Genomic DNA, 22,500 nt, shown 5'->3' with positions numbered 1-22,500 from the left:
ATATTTTAAACAGCAAGACCTATTTAAAATCTTTCAATAGCTTCCAAATATATTTAAAATAAAAATCAAACTTGCTACCATAATCAATCAATCCTAATTGATCTGGCCTCAGACTACCTCTGATCTTACTTTATACTACTCCCCACTTTGCTCGGTAGTCTAGCTATAAGCCTTCTTTCTGTTCTAGGAATAGAAAACCATTCCTGCGTTAAGGCCTTTCCTGATAATCCAATCAAAAGAAAAATCCACGTGTCTCTCTCCCTAACTTGTTTATCACATATTCCAGTTTATTTCTTCATAGCACTTCTAATTATCTGATGGAATATTGTTTATATATTTGTTGTCTGTCTCCTTCTTCTAAAATTAGAATGCCATGATACCTGACATCTGTTAGAATGGCTATTATCAAAAAGAAGAGAGATAAGTGTTGGCAAGGATGTGGAAAAAAGGGAACCCTTACGCACTGTTGGCAGGAATGAAAATTGGTACAGCCACTATGGAAAACAGTATGGGGGTTCCTCAAAAAATGAAAAACAGAACCAGAAATCCTACCCCTGCGTATACAGCCAAAGGAAATGAAATCGGTATCTCAAAGAGTTATCTGTACTCCCATGTTCATTGAGGTGTTATTCATGTTAGCCAAGATATAGAAGCAAGCTAAGTCTCTGTCAATGGACAAATAAATAAAGAAGATGTGGTAGATATATTCAATGGAATGTTATTCAGCCTATGAGAAAGAAGGCAATCCTACCATTCATGAGAACATGGATGGATCTTGAAGTCATTATGCTAAGTGAAAGAGAGAAAGATAAAAACTGCAAGATCTCATGCATAGAATCTGAGAAGCTGAACTCATAATAACAGAGTAGAATGGTAGTTGCCAGGAGTGGGGTATGGAGGAAATGGGAAGATGCTGGTCAAAGGGTACAAATTTCCAGTTATAAGATAAATAAGTTCTGGGCATATAATGTACTACCATAGGAAGTACAGTCAACGAAATTGCTAAAAGAGATCATAAATGTTCTCACTACACACACACACAAAGTAATTATGTGTAGTGACGAAAGTGTTAACTAACCCTAATGTGGTAATCATTTCTCAATATATGTTATGAAGTCATTGTTATATACATTAAGCTTACATGATGTTGTGTTTCAATTAAATCACAACAAAGCTGAGAGGAAAATTAGAATGCATGAGATAACATGTACCTTCAATATCTTGTTTGCCACAATATTTCAGCACTTAGCCTAATACTCAATAAATATTTCTGAATGACTCAAAGGTGCTCAATAAATTTTTCTGAGTGACTCAAAGAATCACTGAGTTGTTGAGCTACAATTCAAATCCAGGTCTGACTGGCTGCCCATCCTTAGAGTTTCTCAACTACATCATACAATTTGTGAGGTCAGGGTTGGCTCTAACTTATTTTTGCACCTCTGCATCTCCTAGTACATTGCTGCGTGTACAATACGCTATCTATATATACTTAATAAAGTAACATTTTAAATTTCATGCCGTAAGTTCTTAGGTACTGGAACAATAAACAAAAATAGTATGTGAGTATCTGTAGGTACAGAACCAATTCATGCCATTCTCTCTTCCTAGAATACTTGTCCAATTCAACAACCCTTCTTTTTCCGTTTAAAAAATTACTCAGCTTTCAAGAACCATAGCTTGTTTCTTTCTTTCAGTCTTCCTCAGCACTGAAAGTGAGACATACAACTTCTGAACTCTCACAATTTTTTCTTATCTTTATTATACTACTACTATTTCCCATAAGACTGTGAGCTGACTCCAACTTTTTTTTCCCTTCTTTTTTTCCTGCCTTCTTCCCTTTTCCTTTCCTTTCTCTTTCTCCCCTCACTTTTTACCTCCCTCTCTCCTTCCCTTCTTCCCTCACTCCCCCATCTCTTTTCTTCTCTTCCTTTTTCTTTTTTTAGGTGATTAAGTAGAAAGTTTTCAAATGCTTTTAAAACATAAACATCTATAGTCCTGGAATTATAATAAATTATAATCCTTTAAATGATATATCTTAAATGCTCTCTAGTTACATTTCCCAAGTAAATTGTCCTTAAGGGTAGACTATGACAAATTAAAGCATTCCCAATGAAGCTGAGACACCAATAACAGCTTAACAAGTGCATTTGTAGGACCATGAGATCCCCAAAACTTCAAATACTAAATTCAAATTTACCTAGGCTCTCATAAAGTATATAGAAATATAAATTTTCATATTATTACAGTTAAAAATATCTAAGATCTGGAATCTTTCCATTCTGATGTTTAAAGACTCAAAAATGCTCTTTTACTCCCTTACATGATAGTCCAGTGGATTTCATAAACAATGCTTTTTAAATACTCCATATACTGAGAAGTCTACATTTGGTTATCCATATCAAAGACTGCACTATAAGAAAACATCTATTTCAGTTTACAAGTATTATCCTTTAACCTGGGTAGCATAATATATCATTGAAATATAATATTCTTATTAATTGATTTGATCCATAGGAAATCATGTTTGCTATAGAAAGCTACATGAGACATTGGAAGGTAAAAAAAAGATATCTGTAAGCCAATAGCATGGGAAAAGGGAAAAGGGAAAAATAATGACACAAAAACTCAGTGAGCAAAACCATGTAGGATAAATAAGATAAACGCGAACAGCCCAATTATACTATCTCCAAAGGGTTATTGTTGGAATTCAGAATGAGTCACCCCAAGATGTGTTTCTATGTATGTGGATTATATGGGCTAAGGGCAATTTTAGCTTCAAGCTCAAGAGAAACTTCTGCCTGCCCCTTTAACTACCTAGAAGAAGTTGAATTAGGGGCCTTGCCCATAATAAAAGATTATCAGCGATAATCTCTTTTTGACCTACCTATACAGAACGGAACAGAACGGCAAGATTTTAACGAAACATCTGCTCTTCTTATCATCCTGCAATGATCCTTTGAAGCCCCAATGTTCATTACTTCATCCCTAGCTCAGGATGTCTTATATACCTCAATTCCCCTTTCTATCTCTGAACTTGTCCTTTATGTGGGGTCTCTGACTCTCATATGTGTGGAGGTTCCTATATATATTTATGTATTAAATTTAGTTATTTTCTCTTGCTAATCTGTCTCATGTCTATCTGATCATTAGACCAACCAAAAGAACCTTGGCAGGTAGAAGAAAGTTTGTTCCTCTCTCACATTATGAAAGCACAAACATTTTACAGAATAGAAAAGTAAATGGTGGTCATTATTGTAATTTGTACCATCATATAATCTCTTCAAGAAGAAACAAGAACCAATACAGACTCTGTCAGAGATGCTTACTTCAAAGAAACCCAGCTACCCAGAATAATTTTTTTTCTGGGGTTTGGCATAGCTAAAGTTTTAGTGCATTTCTATGCCATTATCATAAAAATTAGTTATTTTAACCTTGTCATGTTGCTCCAAGGATACAATCCTTCATTTGAGGGAAAGGATTTGATTAATTCACTGCACCTAAAAATGTTACCTGGTTCATAAATAGGCTTTTTTTGTGTGTGGTGGTGGTTAATTTAAATTGGAATATTAATAGCAGAAATCTTTCTGCCATTTCAGCAACAAAATTTATCTGAGACAATATTCTTAGTACTTTAAGAGTTAAAAACTTTAGAGACAGTATATTCCAAAGGCCTCCTTAGCCAGTTTTCTAAAGTACAGAATAATCAATAAAAATCAGTCTGCAACTATACTTTTCCAAAAGTCGATTGGAAGGAGTCTGCATTCAATGGAATGCCAAATAGTACTGGCAGACATTTAGTCTTATAGAAAGAGAATGCTATGTTTGCATTGTTCTGTTAATAACACGCTAACAAGTATGTTTTCTGTAAGGTCACTAATGGACAGAAAAAAAATACATAATACAGCAGCAAATAGTGGACAGCCATTCAGGCTCTACTGGTCTACAGTTACTAGAGAGAATAGTAAATCTTATAATCTTAGGCAGCTATAAAAAAGTATACTCTCTTGTTAAAGCTCAAGAGAATACGAAGAGGAAATAAAAGAAAAAAGTCAGATTATGCTGTCAATTTAAGTTGTCATAATGTGCTTTAGAGTTAAAACATTCCTCTGAATGGCAATTGAACAGATGGAAATTTTCATTTTCGGTTAACTGGATGGAAGAATTGGACCAGTACCTAAAATGACATTGAAACAAAGCTCAAACCCCCTCCCACAAGAAAGAAACAGATGCATCACTCCAGATACAAAATAAATTATTGAACAGTGCATATATTATATTGGCATCATTGTATCCAACTTACATCTGCACAATGTTTTATTCTCCTGGTGAGAGAACAGACATTTCTGAAAGGGAAAATAGGCAACTATTGAAGTGGATCAGATAAGTGTACAATTTGGGTAAGAAAAGCCAAACAACACTTCACTGAATTTGAAGTTATTCAAGCTGAGAGGAAAAAAAGAACCATAAATTATACTGATTCCAATGCCCTTGAACTTACACATTGTCTTAAATATGATAGATTTTGAATTATAAAACCACATTTCCAAGATTTTTATAATCTTAAATATGAATAAAAAAATATATGACTACTTAGGACTCAAAGGAGTTAGGGTTGAATGCCCTCCTTGTTTGATCTGACAGAGAAGTGAGTTATTAAACTAAAACTTTATTCCTTATTTTAAGCTATGATTACAGTGAACTCATAGAACAGGTAACTAAAAGGAGACCTATTTGACAATTTAAAATTAATAACTGATCTTGTGAGTTGTGAACTAAGGAAATGAACTCCTTTTTACTCTTCCATGATTTCTAATTCCACTTTATGACAATATTGTCCTGCTTGGTACTTTCCTAGCCAGCTCTTTCTCATTCCTAGAGCTGATACAAGCAGGCAGTTTATATCTCCTACACTCTCACCTCAGTCTTCCTATCAATCATTTCCACTCTTTCTCAAGTCATTAAAACTTTAGTCCAGCTGCAGAAGAAATATGAGGATATCAGTTTTTGAGGGTAGGTAAGGATGCCTTGATTAAGCAGGGTTTGTTATTTTTTGTTTTTAAGGTATAATCTTAGTTGACTTTGGGCCAACAACACTCCTGTGTTATAAGGTGACTGTATAAGGTCTGGTCAGGGATGCAGATGATGACTGAGGATGCCAGCAGAATGAATCCTGAGCTTAGTACCTAAAAGACAAAGAGGTAAAAAAGAAAATATGTCTCTAATATAAAAAGATTTTATACATTCCCAGGTTTCGGCACCAAAAAAAGAAAAAAAAAGATTTTATAGGTAAGTAAAATTCTGACTTCTTTTTATTTATTAAGCCATTCATTACAATGTAGTAAGATTTTACTAAATATCTAAAGTGATAAGACTATTTTATCAGACATGACTTCCAATAAAACTATATTTAATAAGGATTGAAGACCAACTGAATTATGCCTCCCAAGACTATCAGAACAGCACAGGTAAGAAAAATATGTTCAGTGCAACTCTACAAAATATTAATGGAATGCAGATACCATAGGCACAATGAATTACGAGTCTATATTGGTACAAAGTCTTCATACTGGTATTCCCTTTAGAAATAAAGTTGCACAGGGAAGCCATTCTTTGCATTCTCCCAATCATTTTTAAACACAGGCAAATGTGAAACGGAGCTCATTAAAAAGATATAGAAGACAAATATAACCTAAAAGTAAAAGTATAAGGAGGTTGGGCCCATCTGGACTTATTAGACAGAGAAAAGCCTTGAGGGGAATAGCTGGGAATGTGGGATAGGAGAAATAGTTAGAAGGTAATTGGGAAAGGGGAACTAGAGTTGGCTCCCTCCCTGGGGTGTTTCTGCCAAGGAAAGAGAATAAGAATAGAACCTTTAGGAATAGTATCATGTGGTGGCTTGATGCCCAAAGAAAGTCTGTTGCTAGAAAAAGGCCATGGTATGATATGGTAATGATTCACAGAAGAATAAGAAGTGAACTAGAAATCATGTTTTGTCCCTTTGGCTTATCCTTATGCTTTCTCTCTTATTTAAACATAAGTTGCTTTTTGGTTTCCAGCCACACTATTACCTACTCTCTGTTAACCATATCTCTCATTGTCATTCTGTAATCATTCTTATACTAATATGAGCAGACATTTAATAGGTAACGTGAAACAAAAGATTTCACAAAACATTTCACATATTCTGGTGTTTGATCTCCAGTGGTCACTAGTCATGGGGCTAACAGAGGTTGATGGACCATCGCAAAGGAGCCAGGTGAAAATTTTTAATCCACAGACTAAAAAAGCAGGTGGGAGTCCCGGGTCTTCTTAAATGAGGGCAGGGAGAGAGCCAAAAGGGCTAACTTGAAGGAAGCAGTGTCTTTTTTTTTATCTGGTTAAGTCTACTTCTATTTGCATTTCATTGTCAAGTGTCAACAGATATTTAAGATTCTTATTTGGTATCTGTATGTTTTCTTATCAAACATAATATCAGCATATCATTTACTGACTTTAAACATGAAATAAGCTAATTTATGAATAAAGCATTTCTAAACATGGTTTAGAAAGTATTGAAAGATAACTTTTGAACGAACAGTACAGACAGAAATTCTGGCAAGTCTGATGGGAGGCTGCATTTACTTCTCTAAGTATAAAGCCTCTAATGGGGCAGAGAAAAGCTGACGTGTTTTTAATGAAACCATATGTGGCAAATGAACATTAAATCTAGTCATTTCTCAGTGAAGAGGAGCACTAGAAACTAAAGCTCTTTTGACCCCTTTGTTTATCCTTTTTGCAGGGCAGATGATCAGCACATTTTCAATGCTGAGCATTGGATCCTTCAACACTATTGAAGATTTTGTAATACTCTTGCAATCATTTATAACAATTTTAATTATTTCTTCAATCATATTATCTTCTAATATTTTTTATTTTTTCACCAGAAATCATTATGTAAATTCTAGCCAAAAAAAAATTTCCCTCAATCTGAAATTCTAAATATTAGCTTTTCTGATTTGTAAAAGGCAAAAAAACAAAAACACTATACAACAAAGCAAAATCATAAGACATCTAGTTCTTTGAGAACTTTCTAAATAGTTCCAGAATAAAGTACTCTGACTCCACAACACACATTTTCCAAAATAAACTGTATTTGATATGCTGATATTGACAGCATTATCCCTATATACTAGTATAACCAATTATCCCTTTTTAAAAAATCAAGATGAAATTCACATAAAATTAACTATCTTAAAGTGCACAATTCAGTGGCAATTACAATCAAAATGCTGTGCAATCACCCCCTGTATCTAGTTCCAAAACATCTTCATTCCCTCCGACCTCAAAGAAAAACCCAGCTCTCTGCTTTCTGTTTCTGTGTGTACTCTGGGTATTTCATGTAAATGGAAACATACAATATTTGTGACCTTTCGTGTCTGGCTTCTTTTATGTAGGACAATATGTTTACAGGTTCATCCATGTTATACCAGGTATCAGTACTTCATTTCTTTTTATGGCTGAGTAATATCCCATTGTCTGTATATACCACGATTTGTTTTTTCATTCACCTGCAGACGAACATTTAGGTTGTTTTCACCTTCTGGCTACTGTGAATAGTGATAGTTAACATTTGTTTGCAAGTATGTTTGAATTCCTGTATCAATTCTTTTGAATAAATACTTAGAAGTAGAATTGCTGGATCACATGGTAATTCTGTTTAACTTTTTTAGAAACCACCAAACTGTTTTCTAGAGCAACTGTACCATTTTACACTGTTGCAAGCAATGTATGAGGGTTCCAATTTCTTCATGTCTTTACCATCACTTATTTTTCATTTTTTTATTATAGCCATCTTAAGTGGGTGTGAAATGGTATCTCATTGTTGTTTTGATTTGCACTTCTATAATGACTAGTGATGTTAAGCATCCATTCATGTGCTTGTTGGTCATTTGTATGTCTTCTTTGGAGTAATATCTATTCGAATCCTTTAACCATTTCTAAATACAATTACTACTTTTTTTGTCGTTTGGATACTAGATCCTTACTGGATATATAATTTGCAAATATCTTCTCTCATTCTGTAGGTTGCCATTTCACTTTCTTGCTATGTCTTTTGATGGACAAAAGTTTTTAATTTTGATGAAATCCAATTTATCTATTTTTTCTTTTGTTGACTTGCTTTCAGTGTCAAAACTAAGAATCCACTGCCAAATTCTATGAAGATTTATGTCTAGGAGTGTTATAATTGTAGCTCCTATATAAGATGGTTAATCCATTTAGAGTTAATTTTTGTATGTGGTTTGAGATGGAAGTCTAAGTTCATTCTTTTGCATGTAGATATCTAATTGTTTCAGCACCATTTGTTGAAGAAACTAGTCTTTTCCCCCATAGAATGGTTTTAGCACTCTTGCTGCAAATCAACTGTTTACGGATGTATGGGTTTATTTCTGAACTCTCAGTTCTAGTCCATTGGTCTATAGTTTTCCATTTAAACTGTATATTTCTCCAGTGCTCAAAGCATAAGCACAAAAGAGTTTGGATAAGAAACACTACTCTAAGATCTTTAGTTTGATCTAAAGTTTCCTAAATGCTTTCTCAATAGCAATGGCATCATAATGTGAGTTTACATCTTTGGTGGGGATGATACCCTGAGCTGGTACTAATTTTAAGCACCCTCTTCCTGGTGCTGGCATGAAGAAAAATGGAGGTTCTTCCGATTCTCACAAACCAATTTCAGGTACTCCTCATCATAAACTTATATGGTACTGAGATAGCACTATCGATCTTCCTCTTTAACTTATCATCACTAGGAACAGAAGGGTGGTAAAAGAAGAAAAAGTGACAAAAAAGGCACTAGTTTCTATTCTCAAGATATATATATCAATTGTTAGCAATAGCTAATAAACTTGGGCCTAGTAACGAAGAAGACAGTTTACTACATAGCTACAGCCATCTGCAATCATTACTAGTAACCTCATAGCCACGAATACTATAAAGATTTCATTGGAAATTGTATGAATGCTTAGTGTTTGCTGCAAATGACCCTCGTGTTCTCTTGCTTTATTAATTTAGGAAATAATACATGGAAATGAGAAAATGAAAGATGTGACAGGGTAAAATACTATTTTACGTTAGTTCCAACTTTGAAGCTATTTGCAAGACTCACTTTCAAGATACTTTTAAGGAAGAAAACTCTTAGGAATTATTTTTTTATCCCCATATTATAAAAAGTAGAGGAGATTATTTTTTTCCTTCTTTTTTCTTTTTCTAGTTTATTCTCACTAATCACCTAGTAGCTAAAACATAACCCAGTTAGCTCTGCTCTATCAAGGACACTCTCAACAATGAACACTGTTAAGGGATTTATTTACAACTCACAATACAATGACATTAAAAGATAGAGGGTCACAAATTTTAAAAGCATGGTATGATCATGGAAATATCTATCATTTTAACTTTTAAGAGGGAGAGAAGTATCCTCTTTGGTACCAATGCTGCCATTAAAATTAGATGCTGCTTGAAATTTACTCATGAGATATGAAAAGTCTGCTTCTTTGCCCAAATCAGTCAGAGAAGCAGAACACTTACGAGCAGCAACAAATCAGTCACCCAGCAGGAAGTGATCAGCCCTTGTATTAGGTAGTGCAAGAACACTACCATGCAAAAGCTCTATTCCAGAGTGCCCCAGGATATAATAATCCCACTTCTTTACATGAAAGGCTCTCTGAGTTTACAGGGAATATCTTCCAAAAGGTTGTACAGAAGAAAATTTCTACTATCTGATAAATCATAAGGTAGGTGATGAGGGTCATACAAGTGAGAAATTTGACTTATTTCATGAACCTCTTTTAGGTGGTATATTCTTCAGTACATCTTCCTCTCTTCCTTCTCTCCCTGTGTCAACAGGGAAGTACCAAGGATATAAAACACTGAGCTGAAAAATAAGAGTTTAGAGTAGCCTGGACTAGGATGGTTAAATTAAAAGGGCAGAAAAGGGAGTGGAGAGGAGTGCCTAGGGGTGTGGAAGGTAGGAAGGCTGTTTTCTAAACTAACCATGTTTGCTTGACACAGATTATCAGTTACTTGCAGTAGTGCTCCTAAAACTTTAGCGTGCATGTGAATCAGCCGTAGATCTTGTGAAAATGAAGATGCTAATTCAGTAGGTCTGGGATGGGGTCTGAGATTCTACAAGGACTTACAGAAGATTATGTCTGTGAAAGCGAAAGGTGATTTTCAAGGAGACACAACCAGGATTCTGAACAAAATTACAAAGTCTACCTTGATCTTTCAACTTCCCTTCCCAAATGCCTCTCCCATTTTATGTCTCCTCATTCTTTCTGTATCTAAAAAGTGTTCTACCTCATAGACGTAAGCCTCACAAAGTAAGAAAGCAATCTCCTCTCTTAACCTTCTAAAACAACTCCCAACCTTAACTGTCCTGTAATCCAATTTGATATTGTTATCCTTAATAGTTAACACAATCCAGATTAAAGTGAGAATTGATGATAGCTTTACTCCTCCAAAAGGGCATTTATATTTTAAAAGATTTTCTTATCAGCCTACAATAATACCTACTGGGGAGATTATTAATACAGAAAATATTTTTGAGGTCCTCTGCTCCTTACTCATCTAGGGTAACATACTATTATTTCCACTAAACTTTAATTGGTCTGTTAAGGTTTTAAATACATAGATTCTATATTAAGAATACGTAGCCTCAAAGCCTCCAATTTCACTTCCTCTATGATGGTTAAGTGGTTTCATACTTCATAGTATACTGAAAACATAAGTTGCTACAGCGCACTGTAGTATTCAAAATGTTAAATCATAAATCTCTGAATACAACAGGTCTCCTATACTTAAAAATTTCATTTCAACAATAAATTATCTAGCAAAAAAAAAAAAATTAAGGGACTTAGGAAGGCTTGACAAGGAATTTTCCACAGTTAGGTCATGCTATAGGGAAGGGAGCCAGAGAAAGGTATCACCTACTGTGTAGAATACTATTAGAAGGAGAGCAAAATGGGATTTTTGCAGAAAGAAAGGATGATACAGAAATTAGGGTTGAGTAAAAGTATCTTTCATTTTGGAGGGAGCAAATGACTGAAATCTCGGTAACATTTTTATGGTTTACTCAACAGCCAAAGCCTTTATTAAGTCTCTCAACATTCATGCCTATTCATAGGAGAAAAATATGTTTTTAGTATGTTGAGAGAAAATAAAATTCTATAAGTTTATTCCACATATTAAACCAAGGGAACATTTTTTAAAGGTCATCAGGCTACTCTAATTCCAAAACAGCAATAATTTCTTATTCTTGAAACAATTTATTTGGAGTTTCCACAAATCTTATTTCATAATTTTCAGAAAAGATATAAAAGAATAACCCTCTAAAATAATACACAGTAGAAAGAAAAGAAAGTGATTATTAAGTTTTTTGTCCCTTCGGTGTCAGTTTATTAAAGGACACAGTTAAATGTTAATGATTATGATTTTTCTTATTAAAATTAAAGCTTTAGATTTGTTGATTTATTTATTCATTCATTCAAGATTACAATTGCCCCCCAATAACACCACCATATTCCTGAATATGTTAGCTTTTTGACAATTTAGGCAGTAGCTACAAATGTAATCCTATTGGCTCCAAATCTGACCCAGACTCACTTCTGAGACTCCCAGAGTTTAAAATCTTGACTATTTTCTCTTCCCCCAAAATGATAGAGGTGGCTGCTACTTACTGGCTGAGAGTCACAGTAAGAGTTTGGTTGCAATTTAGCAAGACACTTCACAAGTGGCTAGTGAATAGGCCTTTTTTCAAGACATTAATACCTCATTTGGAGGCTGCTTTTTAAAGTATTTTTAAATTTTTGTTCTTGCACAAGCATATAATTAAAAAATATAGGAGGAAAGAGACAACCATCCAAATGGGAAAATATATTTGCAAGCAACACCTCTGATAAGGGCCTAATATTCAAAATATACAAAGAACTCATAAAACTCAATAACAACAAAAAAACAAACAATCCAATCAAAAAATGGATAGAGGACCTGAACAGACACTTCTCCCAAGAAGACATACAAAACAGCCAACAAACATATGAAAAGATCGCTAGCATTAGGGAAATGCAAATCAAAACTACAATAAGATATCATCTCACACCCGTTAGAATAGCTGTTATCAACGGGACAAGTAATAACAAATGTTGGAGAGAATGCAGAGAAACAGGTACCCTCATACGCTGTGGGTGGGACTGCAAATTGGTACAGCCACTATGGAAAACAGTATGGAGGTTTCTCAAAAAACTAAGAATTGATCTACCATATGATCTAGCAATCCCTCTGCTGGGTATTTACCCCAAAGACTTGAAAACTCTTATCTGAAAAGATATTTGCACACCAATGTTCATAGCAGCATTATTCACAGTGGCCAGGACATAGAAGCAACTGAAGTGTCCTACAATAGATGATTGGATAAAGAAGCTATGGTACATTTATACAATGGAATATTGCTCAGCCATAAGAAGAGATGCAATACTGCCATTTGCAACAACATGGAGAGACCTCGAGATAATCATGCTAAGCGAAATAAGCCGGGCAGAAAAAATTGAAAACCACATAGTATCACTTAATATGTGAGATATAAACCTAAAAGCAACAAACAAACAGGACAAACAAACAGAGACTCATGGACATGGACAATAGACTAGCGGTTACCAGAGGGTACATGGGAGGGGGGAAGTAGATGGGGTAAAAGAGGTCAAATATGTGGTGACATTAAAGAATTAAAAATAAATAAATTTAAAAAAAAAACAGCAATAAAAAAAAACATAGGAAGAGAGAATCCCCAAGTATAGTAAAGGTAAGAATAGAAAGGGAGATCCTGAAAAGGTTTTACTTGCTAATTGATGTAAAATGATGGTCATTAAAATAATTTTTTAAAAACATAAAATTTTATTAGTTGTAAATAATTGTGCTTAATTCTTTTATTTTCTAACTCTAATAACATAACAACAGGTTATCAAGATTCACCCTACAGCTTATAAATCAAAAGTTAGTTATCCAGAGTTCAATTAAGTTTTTAACTCCAATGTTAGCAACCTTTTTATCATACCTAATTTAACTAGACAAATGGTTATACAGCTGACTAAAATCTGACACTAGCTTTGATCCATTTTCCTTTCTTATAATTTAACCAACTGTTTTCACAACATTTCCAATGATTCAATTATTTTCCTCATTTGGACATCTTGCCTAAATGCAAACATCTTAGTGAAGTCATACACAGTTATAGGAATATTGCACAACATGGTCAGACATTTTTATGAGTTTCAAAAGAGATTGATTGGAAACTATACTGCAGTCGCCAAAACTTTGTGTTGATGAACGTGTGCCACAATTATAACACAGCACTGGGTTATTATCGTTGGGATATGGCAGTGCTTTCATTATAAAACCTTGCTGTTTTCAGTTTTGTGAACTAGCTATAAAACTTGACTTGGTTCCGATAAATAATTTTCAAAAGAAAAACTATAAATATAGCAGACATTAGATACGTACACATATAAATAAAATAACAATGGCACTAAAGAAAGTTCAACTGATATAAAAGAAGAGTAAGGTATTTATTGTGTGGTGCATACTAATAAAAAGTAGTATACTCCAAAATTACTTTATCATTTTTGTTAAAATATACTGAGAAAATATATCCTGAGTTCTTAGAAGCTTTGAGCTAAAGCTTCTTCAGACCTCAGTTATCTCAATCTATAAATGAATAAAAGTATCCATTCAAAAGGATATTTCATACCTGAGAGGAAGTAATAGTCTTAAAGATATACACACACATACATACACAAAAACAAACAAGGTTAAAAATTTTAATGACAACGATTTCTTTATCTTTCTTCTTCAAGCTGGTCATGTGGTTTCTGATATAATAAAATTAAAGTAAAAATATTTTAATTCTAATTTTCTATCACAGTAACTTCCAATGTTTATCAAAGATAAAAAAATCAGGAACTATTTAAATTAGAAATACTTTTTATTATAAATTAGGCTAGCTACATTATTTTTAAGTTGCTCTTTAGAAAATTAAAAAAAGCAGTCAATGCTATCATGCGGAAAACCTAAAGATCAAGTGAGTGAATCTAAGATTCAGAAGGGGAAAATACCTTTTTGTAAGAGTCATGAAGGAAAAATATAAAGTGTCTCTAGTAAAAATGGATTTAGAAATGAGTGTACTGTCTTACCAGCATGTGAGATGTAAATCTAAAAGCAACAAACCAACAGGACAAACAAACAGAGACTCAGATGTACAACTTTTCTTTGGTACAGATGGCTGAATGGTCAAAAGAAGTCTTGAAGGCAAGAGTATTTTAGAAAATACAGAAAATACATGTGAGATAAACACCTACGGATAGTCATTGTAGCATATATCATTTGTATTCTGTTATTCCATATCCATATCATTAATCAATACAATTACATGAAAAAGTCTGCTTAATAAAAGCAGATCTGCAAAAATTTTACCATCGATTTGAAGTATTTTGCATGTATTCTGGCTTTGATAAAAGTTGATTATTTAAAAAGTTGTATTAACTTTTAAATATCCCACTTCTATATTTAAATGAAATTTAAATATAGAAATTTAAATATGAAATTTAAATATCCCACTTCTATATTTAACACTTCTTCAATGGCTCATAATTTTACTTTTGACCTTCCATGACAATATTACTAATCTACAATTTTTGAGGAAAAGTATTTCAATTTTAAAATGCCTATATTTGATTATATTGTATTTATTCTATGATTTTGATCATTAACTAAAGTACTTGAAATATTTCATTACAAACTAGATCTTAGTATCTAAAGGAAAGTAATTTGTGAAAATGATATTTCTAAAAATTAAAGTCTATTAATTTTAAACACACATACACACACACACACATACACTTCTAGTAAATGCCTGGCACATAGACGATATTCAATAACTAATAAAGAGATGAATGAAAGTGGCAGAAGGTGGACTGCCATTTCTCCTATTACACCATCTGCCTCCCTAGATAGTTCATAGGCATAGAGCAATATATCTAATTCCAAACAAATAAACAAAAACAAACAAATGGTATTGCTGCAAACAGTGACTAAATGTAGGTCATTTCAAAGGCCTCAGAAATAACATCTTAGAAAAAGAAAATCAAATTATAGAGGTAAAATAACAAGGAAATCTTTTAGGTTTAATGTGAAACCATCTCAAGAGCTTCTATATTCTCAGAGAGACTACTTTCCTCTTTATCCTTCTTATGTTTAAGAGAAAGCAGCAGCAGAAGCACTGCAAGAAAGGAAATGAGATAAGGTAAGCCAATGTCTATCTCTGTGGAGTGTATTTCTTTCAATTTAACAAACACTAACGAAATATCTAGCATATGTTAGGCACCAAGAGTTGAGAAAAACTCCCCATTTTATTCACTGTAAAAGCTCATTTACACTGCTATTCCCTCTGACTGGTGCACTCTTGCTCCAGATACCCATCTGGCTAGACTTCCTTTAAGTCTATTCAAAATGTCACCATCTAAACTAAGCTACCTTAACCATTACATTAAAAATTTCAACCCATTCCCTACTTCCAGTACTCCTGATTCTGATTTACTCTGATTTACTTTTTCTTTTTTCCTCAGCACTTACCATACTGTAACAATTATTTAATATATATTATCACCCGACTCCCTTAGCTAGAATGTAAATTTGAAAAAGACATGGGCTTTTTAGTATTTTATTTATCGATATATCTCAAATGCCTAGGACTGTACTTGGCACACAGTGAGTATTCAATAACTATCAGTCAAATAGATAAATAAACTTTCCTAAACACCTGCGATGATCCAAACATTGTCCAGAACACACAGAGTCAGGGAAATAGCTACAAAAGCAATCATCTATAACATAATGGGGGCATATATTACAAAGTTTAACACTTAGAGAATGGTGAATTCTAGGTGAGGGTTAAAATAAGTACACTGAAGTCTGGATCAATGCCTGTTTAATAAGACTTATGATTTTAATAAATAAAACATGGAAAATAAATAACTTTATAATATATTCAGCTGAGGAAAAAGAAAAGCTTAATTAGAATCTCTGGCAAAGAGTGCAATTTGTACCTTGGACCACAAGATGGAGGCACCAGTTACCTGGAAGGCAATAAAGACCAAAAGAAAGAAATAGCTCTTTAGTGTTAAAATTACAAAAGTAGTTTTTTAAAAAATCATATACATTCCTAAGTCATTTCATAAAAATGGAAATTTGTTCTAACAATCAAATAATGAAGTCTGCAATATGGTTCTGAAGATAATTCTCTACCCAATCCCATTCAATTGTCAATTCTCAAAAGCAAGCATGTCAACTTGATTTTCTAATTCTTGTAGAGTAAAAATCACTTTAAAAGTCTTTAAATAGCAGCAGAAATGAATTGTTGAAATGAGCAGTACTTTGAAAAGTGAGAGTGCTAAGTAAGAAAAGTAAGAGTTTCATCTGATTTACATTGACACAGGGAAACTAAATTCCACGTGAAGATAACACAAATAGAGTTTATCACTAAATGACCTTGATAAATCAACACTAGATATACTATTTTTCCTCACTTATTATAATTCTTCCACAAATACAGTGAATCATGACAAGAGCTGGGAATAATTCAAAGTAGATAATAACTTAATTTTAATAATACTATTTATCATTATTGTTGCTATTGACATTATATGCTTAATATAAAGCAATTATAAAATCATCAAAGCAAAAGAGGACAAGTACTTCTTTTCTATTACATGAAATATTTTCAGCCTCACTTAGAAACAGATATAATATAGCTTAGTCACTCATTCATTATTAGTTTTCATTTCTTCTCAAAAGATCCTATATTTCCTTGACAGGGAAAGGCAGAATCAAGATTAAGTTTGCTTAAATTCATTTTAAAGCCACTATAAAGGACTGACATGTATGACTGTGAACACATTTCATCCTCCTGTTTTTCTCTTGGATGAAAGTATGACACAGATGTGGCTCTACTGATATGAAACAGGAATTCAATCAAGAACTATAGGGATTTTCCCTTCACCAAAACACAATTAAGTGGTTAAGCAAACATGCATATTCACACAAATCAAAGGAATTCAATAATCAAATGAAATAGTCTCAGAGGGAAACAATTAAGAAATGAAATTTAAAAATGAAGGTCATAAAATTAAAAGTCCAACCTTCAAACAACCCTGAGACAATCTATACTGGAAGTTTATAATTAGTATTTTATATTAAATCAAGTATTTTAAAGTAAGTCCAACTTTTTCATGCTATCCCTAAACAGAAGGCATGTTTAAGCTAAAATCATAAGACATTTTAGGATATTCTATCAATTTGATGATGCCAATAGTGATGATTATGTGATCACTAACAACTCAAGACAGAATATTATTTACTGTTGGAAAAATCATATGTATGATTTCTTAATATTTTGGTCAATTCTTCAAAATATAATTGCCACTTACATTATTGTGCATTACTGACTAGGAACAATCCATAGTGTCATTGTAAAATCCTTGTCTTAAAAGTTAGCACTATATAAAGCAGTAATGTTGGGTTTTTATTTTGGAGGAAAACATCTAAATCCAATTAGAGAAAAGATTCCTCCCTCAAATCAACTCAAAAATATTAAACAGGCAACCTATAATTTTTTAAAACAATGCTGCCACCTTCTGGAAAAATCTATCATGTCTTAATGATTTCCCAAATGTTAAGAGTAAATATCACATTCATCAAGTTACATCATGATCATCCAGTTACCTACTGAAACAAGACATACCTTCTTAATAATTTTGACCATTTACTTTGTCTGATGCTTAATAACTATGTCTTAATTGAGTTCTAATTCATTATAGTTTTTAGTATATTTAAATATTAAATACGAATTGGTGACATAAAAAACAATGCAGCTCTATAAGTACAAGTAATAGGGGATGATATAGGTTTTGAATTGCCAGATGATATATTCTTCCTGAAAGGAAAAAAATTAGACGGTATCTTAACAAAAGTTTGATGCTTGCTATGACACTAAACTTAGGTCACTGATCAAGCTAAGTGTCTACAGGAACCACACTAGAAAAGTTATAGAAAACATACTTATTTCTAATGAGAGTATTTTAATCCTTGAAGAATAATTTGGCCCATTTATCATAAATAAACATACAAAATATACTTTAATTATCTGTTTTAACATTTTTTAAAACTATCATTTCCTGTAGTTTAAAAATTTTTTTTTGCTTTGTTTTTGTTTTTATATTTCTGGGTCCATAAATATCTTTTAACAATTCATTTAACAGCTATTTTTTGAGTACCTACTCTGTACCCAGGCACGTACACATGAAGCTCATTTAAGTATTCAGGAATGAAACAATAACCTATGTTTAATATGAGGATAATAATCCCTTAATGGTTATTGTAAAGACATGAAATAATCAGAATTAATACCCAATGACTGCTACTTATCATTAATGTAAGTAAGCATTACTAAAAAACATTGGCGGCTATGGTAAGTAGAGAACAAAATGGAGGAAAAATGTATTTCTAATTTGTTACAAATTAAATATGTACAGTTCAGTTTAAAATAGCCATTGATTCATGTTTACCTCATTTATCTTCCCAAATCCTTTTGAATTTATTAAAGAATATATAAGGGGGTATGCCTTAAGAGTTAGTACCTAATAGTATCTTTATCTGTTAGTAGCCTAATAGTAATATTAGGCCAATAGATCTGAAATTCATCAAATAGATATGGTTTGCATAAAGCAGTGATGAAAAGTATTTGTCACATTAAAAAATTAATAAATAGTACAGGATGAGATAGAAGGCAAACTCGGCAGTACTAACTAGCCTGTGAATCAGCACAGACATGTCAGCCACACTGGAAAGAATCTATATGAGTTTCCCCAAAAAAGTACTGTGAAAATTCTAAGCTTAGAGCAGCAAGCCTGAGAGCAAGGGACAAATAAATGGTAAGGGTCAAGTCAAAGGAATTTGGAAATGCCACCAATGCTCCCACAGAGAGGTCTAGTTATCACTAATATGAACAGCTTGTAAGATGTTACAAAATAAGGTAAAAAAAAAAAAAATACTCTCAACAATAGCATGTGCTAAGCATTCCACAGCTCCTTCTTCTATTTCTCAACTATGATTCGTGAATCAGCACAGACATGTCAGCCACACTGGAAAGAATCTATATGAGTTTCCCCAAAAAAGTACTGTGAAAATTCTAAGCTTAGAGCAGCAAGCCTGAGAGCAAGGGACAAATAAATGGTAAGGGTCAAGTCAAAGGAATTTGGAAATGCCACCAATGCTCCCACAGAGAGGTCTAGTTATCACTAATATGAACAGCTTGTAAGATGTTACAAAATAAGGTAAAAAAAAAAAAATACTCTCAACAATAGCATGTGCTAAGCATTCCACGAGCTCCTTCTCTATTTCTCAACTATGATTCTGACCTGATACCGACATTCTTAAGATTTCCATTTACAAGGGCTGAAAGTGAAGGCACCTTGAGTACTGAGTACAGTTCTCCCAGAGAAATTCTACCAGAGCCCTATGAGAAGCCACAGGACTGTAGCATTCACTCTCAGGTCTCACTTGGTAGTCATTTTTAAGAAAAATGAAGGTTATGCTGCAAAAGACATCTAAGGGGGGCAGTCAGGCATAATAAAACATAAATAACAGAAAACAAAAAATAAGATGACTGAAGACTAAATATATGACTTATTACAACAAATATAAATGGGTTAATGCTATTACTTAAAAAAAAAAAAAGTATGTTTTTTTTGGAAACACCTATGCCTGAAAAAGCAGGGGTGTATGTATGAGAGAAAGAGAGATAGAAGGGAGGAAAATCAACGTAAAGAGAAAACCTATAAATTACGAGGCTTAAAAACATACTAGCAATCATAATATAAAGATTTTAGAGCTCAATTTATACAAACTGCAAAAATAAGTAAACAAATTAATCATTAAATAAGAGCATTATGGGACAGCCAGGGAAATAAGGACAGGATGATAGTAAGGAATTGCTGATTTCTATGGGATGATGGATAATATTGTTATTATATTTAAAAAGAGTATGTGTTTAAGAAGTATATTTAATGAAATGTTCATAGGTAAATTGACATGATGTCGGAATGTGCTTCAAAATAAGAGGAGTGATGAGTGAGGGGTAAGGTGTAAATAAAATTTAGCCATGAGTTGATAACTATCTAAAGTGAGTAAGGTACATGGAGATTTGTTTTATCATTCTCTCTACTTTTTATATTTGAAATATTTCATAATTTAATAGTTAAAAATAAATGGATAAGTAAATAAAAAGGAAGTGATTCTCAGGTTAGAACACAACGTAAAATCCAACTAACATTTTTAAAAAGGAGGCACATAGAAATGGTATAAAAAATAACCTTCAATTTTAAACAAAATTCAATTTTAGATTGACAAATCTCAATTTTAAATTACATCTTTCAAGTCTGGTTTATACCTTGACTGATCTGGCTTCCCCAAAGTGTTTGAGAACTCCATATTCAAAGGCCATCTTTTTTTTTTTTTTTTTTTAAACCAAAAAGCATGAAATATAAAATTCGGGAAATGTTATTAAAATAATGTGTTTGGCACAATGACAATCCAAAGATATGTGAATCTAAATATAGTAACATAAATACAGAAAATATAATTTGACACTAAATACGTTCATGAAAACCTAAGCATGAATTTTTCTTTGCTCGCAATTTTTATAAATGTACAAGCTTCATTAAAAACTGAGTGAAATGAAAACATCTTTTCAAAAGTAACATTTTCTAAGAAAATGTTGAATTGAAGATTTATTTAATAATTATTAAAAAATGAACAGTCTGAAAATCACTGCCAGTAGCCTAAACAATTTGCTATGCAAAAAAACCTAATGAAGGTTATACTTAAAAGTGTATTCTAAAAGTAAATCTACTATGATGAAACATTTGTCCTGCATTCTAAAAGCAAGCATCACAATAACATTCTGTCCACTGCTATCCCTGCCTTGTCCTCAACGGATTCCATTTTGGGAACATCGACTAAAGCTCAGTATTATGAAAAGTAACAGCAGAAAACTATTTGGCAATAAAAAGGAACAACTACTGACACATGGATGAATCTCAATTGCATTGTGCTACCTGAAATAAGCTAGACTCAAAAGGCTACATCCTGTGTAATTTTATATATATGATTTTCTGAAAAAGGAAAAATAGTAGAGACATAAAACAGATTAGTGGTTGCCAAGGGCTGGGTATGAGGTGAAGGAATGAACTACTAAGGAGTAGGAAGGAATTTGGGGGTTGAAGGAACTGTTCTGTATCTTGATTGTGGTGATACTATCAGAACTCTAAGCATTTTTCAAAAATCATAAAACTGTACACCAAAAAAGATAAATAGTACGGAATGTAAATTACACTTCAATAAATAAATCAATCTGATGTTTTACATATTTTTTAATGTTATTGACAACAATGGGACATAAATATCTTTCCCTCTGCTTGAAATCTGTCAAATACTTCACCATCATGCAAGGAGGAAGTAATTCCCTTTGTCAAGAGTTACAGGAAATGAATGGAACATAATTTTGGAAAGATCTTAGTGCTTCTCAATATAACGGTGGTTATTACCATCTCTAACTTTAAAGTGAAGAGGCCGAGACTTGGGGAGGACAAATACTGTCTTTGATTCCTCAGCTGCTAGGTGTCAAAGCTGATATTCTAAACCAAGCTTTTCTGACCCCAAGCCTGAGATCTTTTGCATCGCAGTGCTGAAAAGGCACAGAGATTATGACGGCTGCTACACGTGATTTCGACCAATGGGAACGACCCCTACCTCCCCAAATTCCACTACATATTTCGCACTAATCCTATACAGAAACATCACAATTAGAGCCATGTATCTTAAAGTGAGCTCGACGTGATCTTGGATTGCAAACTCGTGAGAAAGGTAACATGGAGCCTCGTGGGGATCTCATTTTCACGCTGTCTGTGCATGGACTTACTTCTGATAGTTGTGAGGAAGATGACTAACGGGGCCAGCCCGAAAGTTACTGAGAAAAGTCAACATCAAGGAGAAAGCAGAGGCGCTTAAGATACACCTCGTCAATTACATCATTCTGGCCTGTTCGCAACGCGGACACAGGAGGAGGAAAGGCCACTTTCCTGCCCTTCCGAGAACCTTTCGTAAGACCTCTGTGGGCTTGTCTCCGTCGTGTCACCCAATGGCAAGGACCAACACTGGGGCGTCCTCCGCCGGCGTGGTTCTCGGCGAGGAGAGGAAAGGGGTGTGTGCGGGGCGCACCGGACCAAGCTGCGGAGCGTGGACCGCGGACACACTCAGGGCCGGTTCGCAACACAAGCCACTCAACAGTGAAGGGGCGGCGGGGTGAACGAACTGGGGTTGTCCCCCTCAGGTGACATCATGAATGTCCCATGT

The 22,500-nt window shown here is 33.5% G+C and overlaps 1 protein-coding gene across 1 annotated transcript in view; it reads right to left on the bottom strand.

Moving 5' to 3' along the window:
* NDUFAF2 (NADH:ubiquinone oxidoreductase complex assembly factor 2) overlaps positions 1-22,500 on the bottom strand; it is a 124,378-nt gene that overhangs the window by 101,572 nt on the left and 306 nt on the right. The gene's annotated exons all lie outside the window — the stretch shown is intronic.

The sequence above is a fragment of the Pteropus alecto genome, unplaced genomic scaffold (assembly GCF_000325575.1).
Source record: "Pteropus alecto unplaced genomic scaffold, ASM32557v1 scaffold70, whole genome shotgun sequence".
NCBI lineage: Eukaryota > Metazoa > Chordata > Mammalia > Chiroptera > Pteropodidae > Pteropus > Pteropus alecto.
The sequence above is the reverse complement of the archived record's forward strand: the minus strand, read 5'-3'. Positions and strand labels throughout refer to the sequence as shown.